Source organism: Podarcis muralis, chromosome 7 (genome assembly GCF_964188315.1).
Source record: "Podarcis muralis chromosome 7, rPodMur119.hap1.1, whole genome shotgun sequence".
Classification (NCBI taxonomy): domain Eukaryota; kingdom Metazoa; phylum Chordata; class Lepidosauria; order Squamata; family Lacertidae; genus Podarcis; species Podarcis muralis.
This window is the reverse complement of record NC_135661.1, coordinates 15,114,373-15,120,263: the sequence shown is the minus strand read 5'-3', so window position 1 is coordinate 15,120,263 and position 5,891 is coordinate 15,114,373. Positions and strand designations below refer to the sequence as shown.

The window sequence follows — 5,891 nt, the reverse complement described above, 5'->3', positions numbered from 1 at the left end:
AGACGAACCAAATAATTATCGCCCAGTCAGTCTGACATCAATACCAGGGAAGATTCTGGAGCAGATCATTAAGCAAACAGTCTGTGAGCACCTAGAAAGGAATGCTGTGATCACCAATAGTCAGCATGGATTTCTGAAAAATAAGTCATGTCAGACTGTTTGCGGAAAAACTGTTTGCGGACAAACGTCAGCTCCGTCGGCCAGCAAAGCCAGAGTCGTTCGCGACTGGACTTAACTGTCAGGGGTCCTTTACCTTTTTACAAGTAGTGTCAATTCCTCTCAGTGAGAGTAGTTTAACAATCAATCCCTCTTCCCAGGCAAGTTTATTAAAACTTCAGCTGTAGGGAGACCTTGGCTTAGGCATTGGGTGTTTATCCCTCCCAGTCCCTGGCCAGGGATCTGGGGAACATCAGGGTTATCCAGAATATGTGGGGATTGGGCTGGCTCTGGAGAACGTCTGTTTAAGCAGACAGTCCACCCCCCATTTCACCACCGTCGCAGGAGGAGAGCAATGACAACCTAACAGCGTATGACCAATGCCTCCCCTCAAAACAACCCCTTTAATGGGGAACCCTGGAATCGGCGCAGTGGGGGGGGTCACCGCTCCCCCCCCCCCATTTAGGAAAGACAGACTAAAGGATTCTGCCCAAGGCCTGAAACCGCCAAAGTTGTGACGTTTTGCTATGGGGAAGGCAAAATCTGCCAATGCAGGAAAATTCCTTTCCGGCCCTTCAACAGCGACCATAACGTAGCGGCACCTGCGTACCTGTGGAGAAGAGGTTAACCTGCAAAAGAAGGCTTAACTGAGGAAGGGCAGGGTGGGAGAAGCTCTGGAGCCGACTGAGAACTCCCAGGCAAGTTCTGCCCACTGTTGTGTGGGCTGGTCAGTCCCTCCACTTACCTGTCCAACTATCTCCTGGCAGCGCAGGAGATGTCCACAAGTTCTACTCTTATGAGAGATAAAAACTTTACTTTCTCCACTTTGCTCCACCCCCTTGTTCATTTTGCTGGCCTTTTTTGACAGTATCCTTCTTGAGGTAAGGCTGTAAAGACAAATATCTAGAGCCATATTTCTTGCAGAACTCAACACTATCCTGGTCTAATAACATTGAACATGATTTTCCTGTTCCCGGTTCTGGTTCTGAACTGCACTTATCAATGAATATCTCTGGAAGACGTAGAACTCTCCAGGCTGTTCTTGTAAACATTTATGTCATCAGAAGCAAATGTTTCCTTCCTGGCAAGCATTTCCTTCCCCGTTAGGACCTCCATCCCTCTCATTTTGCCTCCTCCTTCCCATTTGTATAAAAGGGGGCATGGGATACTCCACAGACTTACAGGAGGGACACCAGAGCTCTTTCCTGCACGCCCCAATAAGAGTTTGCCAGCAACTCATTGAAAAACCAAGATGGTAAGTGGAATGCTTTGGGGATAGTTGGCGCACAAGCTTTTCTTTAATCTAGATTAGGTTTAAATGGTGGAAAGGGAGATTTGAGGTGTGGAGAGGGGGTGTGCAAAGACATTCAGAATCATGAGGATTGAGTATCTCAGTTGCTGAGGCTTTCTCAGACTCCAGGCTTATCTGAAGGCTTATCCACATTTACTTTTCCTCTGCTTTTTCCAGGCACAGTCTGTGCTTTTTTAGCAGGGGTAGGCAACCAATTGCCTTCTCAATCCGACCTGCGGACGATCTGGGAATAAGTGTGTATTTACATGAGTAGAATGTTTCCTTTTATTTAAAATGCAACTCTGGGTTATTTGTAGGGCATAGTAATTCATTCATATTTCCCCCCCAAAATATAGTCCAGCCCACCACTTGCTCTGAGGGACGGTGGGCTGACCCACGGCTGAAAAAGGTGGCTGACCCTGCTTTATAGCTTTAGAGCTCACATTTGGGGATCAAATCCAAAGCCAGGATGGCTTTTGTAATTCTGGAACTGTCCCTGGAAAATCAGAGCATTTGGAGGTTATGCCTTCTCTCTATCCAGACCCCCATTCAGACCAGTGCTCACAACATTATTTAGTTATCTTTAGCTGGGGTAGTGAAACTTTTTTTATATAAATTCCAGTGCAACCCCGCTGCTCAGGTTAATTACTTAGGACTCATTACAATGACCTACAGTTGGAACTCTCACAGCAACAACTTCAGGGTACAAACCACATAGCCTGAGCTTCCCTCTGACTGTTTTCTTTCCTGCATTTGTCAGGAAATTGGCCGGGGGAATTGGCCAAAGGCATTTTCTTGGCCAACCTGAGTATCACCCTGTGCTTTAATGTAAATAGTCATTGATCTCTGAACGCTCCTCTCTTTGCTGTGGCTCAGAATCCAAAACTGATGGACTTTGAGAACAGATATATAAACAAAATTGATGTTTCTGAGGAATTGAATGCTATGGGATTTGTGGGGGAGGGCAGTTTACTTTATAAAAAATCCCACTAAGTATAAAATGACCCAACTCAGCTACTGAAGTGTATAAGCTTAATGTAGAGGGAATTTTTCAAAGGCCTTGGGTTGAATCCAGTGCGAATCATACCCAGAGTAGATCCATTGAAATTGATGGACAAGACTAACTAAAAGGGTAAAGGGACCCCTGACCATTAGGTTCAGTTGTGACCGACTCTGGGGTTGCGGTGCTCATCTCGCTTTATTGGCCAAGGGAGCTGGTGTACAGCTTCCGGGTCATGTGGCCAGCATCACTAAGCCGCTTCTGGCGAACCAGAGCAGTGCATAGAAATGCCGTTTACCTTCCCGCCAGAGCGGTACCTATTTATCTACTTGCACTTTGACGTGCTTTCGAACTGCTAGGTTGGCAGGAGCAGGGACCAAGCAACGGGAGCTCACCCCGTTGCGGGGATTCGAACCGCCAACCTTTTGATCAGCAAGCCCTAGGCTCTGTGCCTTAGACTAACTTAGGCACATTAATTTCATTGGCTCTGCTCTGACTAAAATTTAGTCACATACAATGCATTTTTTAACAGCAAGAGAGGCTATAAATATGATAACACCATCTTGAATGATTTGTGCATGTGTGTGTCTCTTTTACAGAAAATCCTCTTGAGCCTGACTGCCTTGTCTTTGACACTTGCCTTGTATCAGGGAACCTGCATATTTCGCGAGCCCAAAGAAGAGATTAAAGATGGTAAGTTAATAACAGCAGCAGCAACAACAGCAGCAGCAGCAGCAACAACAACAAATTATGTTGTCAAGCAGCCTATTCATTTAGCCAAATCAGTATTTAATGTTTGGGAAATGTGTTCCTGACTAGAGATTTTTTAGCATACACCTACCAAATCTGCTCTTGCAGAACCAGAACACAGACCAAAATGCAGCTACCTTTAAATTCTACACTTCCCTGGATGTTGTGATGCTGCTCAGAGTCTAAAATGACCTGACGCTGCTCCCGTCTCATCTGGCTGCTGTCAGAAGCACAGGAGGAGCTGGACAAGTGGACAAGTTGCAGCCACTGTGCTTCTCTTGCGCAGTCTCTGCATTGTGCTGAGCAGCAGCTTCTGATTTCACGAGCTGTTTGGGGGCTGATGTTAAATGTATGGGATCTCTCTCCCTAGGTAAGCCGGTGCTGCCCACTGAGTGTACTGATCCCATTAATGGGAGCAAGCATGCATTCTACTCCAAGTGGAATACAACGAATTGCATGAAATGTGTATGTAGTGAAGAGGGAACGCTGTGCTGTTCCAGGTAGGCCAAATACCCAAAATGGCACTGGGTCTATAAATCTCTTTCAAATTATTTTGCCCCGTTCTCTCTGGAAGACCTTCTGCTCAATTATAATTCATGGACGGAATGAGCTGAAGACGGGTGTCCCAATAAATCTTTACATCTGAAAGGTTGCATGTCCAGAGTGCCTTTCCAATTATCCGATGACCAGGCATGCGCTGCGTGGAAGCTTGGACTTTGGAATCTCCCTGAGTCCCAGATCCTCTCATCCGGAGACCACCTAGGAGCTGGTGCTGGGGAGAGGGACCCCGATGCACCCAATGGAACAGGACCCCTCCTCTTTCCTGCACCTTCCTGTCTCCTTCTGTCTCCCTCCTGGCTGGCCTCTTGGTTTCGCACCAACATTTTGCTTCACCCATTTTTGTGCATGGGTGCTGCCCTCAAGCACTGCAAACATAGTGGGGGGGGGAGCAGGTCATCGTACAGCAACATGCAATGGCATATTGTGCAAAACATGTCCTTTGTGCATTCAGCTTGGGTTCCCCAGGAGAATTTGGCCTCAGGGCAAATGTTTTCCAAGGGCTTGGTTTTCCCTGGATGGAGCAAACATCTTGCAAAACTGCTTTTCTGCCAGGCAGTTCCAGTCATTCTTGGCATGTCCTAAGTGAGCAGGAGAAAGGAGCGCTCCTCTACAAGATCTCCATAAGCTCAGGGAAACCTTAGTTTACACATTCTTCTTCTTCTTTTTAGGCACTCTCGTCTTGTCGAACGTCAGGGATGTAAAGCACTGTTCAATCCAAACAAATGTGAATATGAGTTCTATAAACTGGATGATCCCTCCAAACCCTGTCCCTGAGCTTTACAAATCCCACCCAAATTCCTTTCATGTTAGAGAATCTGAATAAATCAGTCATATATGCATTTCAGTGTGTATCTGTTGTCTTTGCTTGATATCACTACTTGCAAAATTTGGTACATATCATAATGAAAGTGATGGACATGCCTATCTCAGCTATCAGCAGCTTTTTAGATTCTAATGGGTGGCGCTGTGGTCTAAAAAACAGAGCCTAGGGCTTGCCGATCAGAAGGTCGGCGGTTTGAATCCCCACGATCAGGTGAGCTCCTGTTGCTCGGTCCCTGCTCCTGCCCACCTAGCAGTTTGAAAGCATGTCAAGTGCAAGTAGATAAATAGGTACCACTCCAGCGGGAAGGTAAATGGCGCCAGAAACGGCTTAGTCATGCTGGCCACATGACCCGGAAGCTGTCTGTGGACAAACACTGGCGCCCTTTGCCTATACAGCGAGATGAGCACCGCAACCCCAGAGTCGTCCACAACTGAACATAACGGTCAGGGGTACCTTCACCTTTGCTTTTTAACTCCTAGGTAAGTGCAGGTGTGGATTTATAGTTATTTGCGGCCCTCTTCCTTCACTTAAACAAATATGATTATGTCGAGATGGGGGGGATGAGTCGACAACAATAATATTTCTGGGTTTGCACTGTGATTCCCCTCCCCAAACAACTTGGGAACAATTCCCGCTGGAGGAAAAGGTGGTGCTGTGCTTCTGAAATACATGCCCTCCCCCGCCCAAAAAAAAATTGGGGGGAAATATGATGACAAAGCTGCTGCTGCTGATCTTGATGATACTTTTGTATTGCCCCCAAGACAACTTGTGAATCATCTGGAAAAAAGTTTATAACAATGCTGATGCCTCCACAGTGGGAACCCCCTTCCCCACAAAAGGGGGGGGGACTTGGAAGATTTAGGGGAAAGATCAATATGATTTAAATTCTGATAATGATTATAATAATGCATCTGCACTGCCCCCCAACAACAATAGCTTGAGAAAAATTAGGTAAAATTAGATCCTGGGGCCAGGGCCGGATTTAGAGAGGCCCTATGCTATTCCACTTGTGAGGCCCCTCCCTTCCCTCCCCCCTCATGACTAGAATAAAATGGAAGAGTGTTGTAAACAAAAGTGAGTGAAGCCATGGATGATGCCGGGTATTTAAAATTCTGCAATTCACAATTTCTCCTCTAAAGGACATAAGATGTTATTGTTAAATACCATGGTGATTTTAAAAATGCATAATATTAACCCTGAAAAACTTTTGCAATAAGTGAACTTTGTAAACCTTTTGTGGAATAGGCATTATTTTTTTAGGGAAATGAAGTTGCAATGTTATTCCTCAAAAAAACACCTTGAGTTTACAA

At 45.8% G+C, this 5,891-nt stretch overlaps 1 long non-coding RNA gene across 1 annotated transcript; it reads left to right on the top strand.

Annotated features, from left to right (window-relative positions):
- Positions 1 to 1,229: 1,229 nt before the first annotated feature.
- LOC114602618 (uncharacterized) lies at positions 1,230 to 4,597 on the top strand. The gene is made up of 4 exons (XR_013393568.1): positions 1,230 to 1,411; positions 3,047 to 3,140; positions 3,568 to 3,697; positions 4,427 to 4,597. It is a non-coding gene; the product is annotated as an uncharacterized LOC114602618 (long non-coding RNA).
- The last annotated feature ends 1,294 nt before the right edge of the window (positions 4,598 to 5,891 follow it).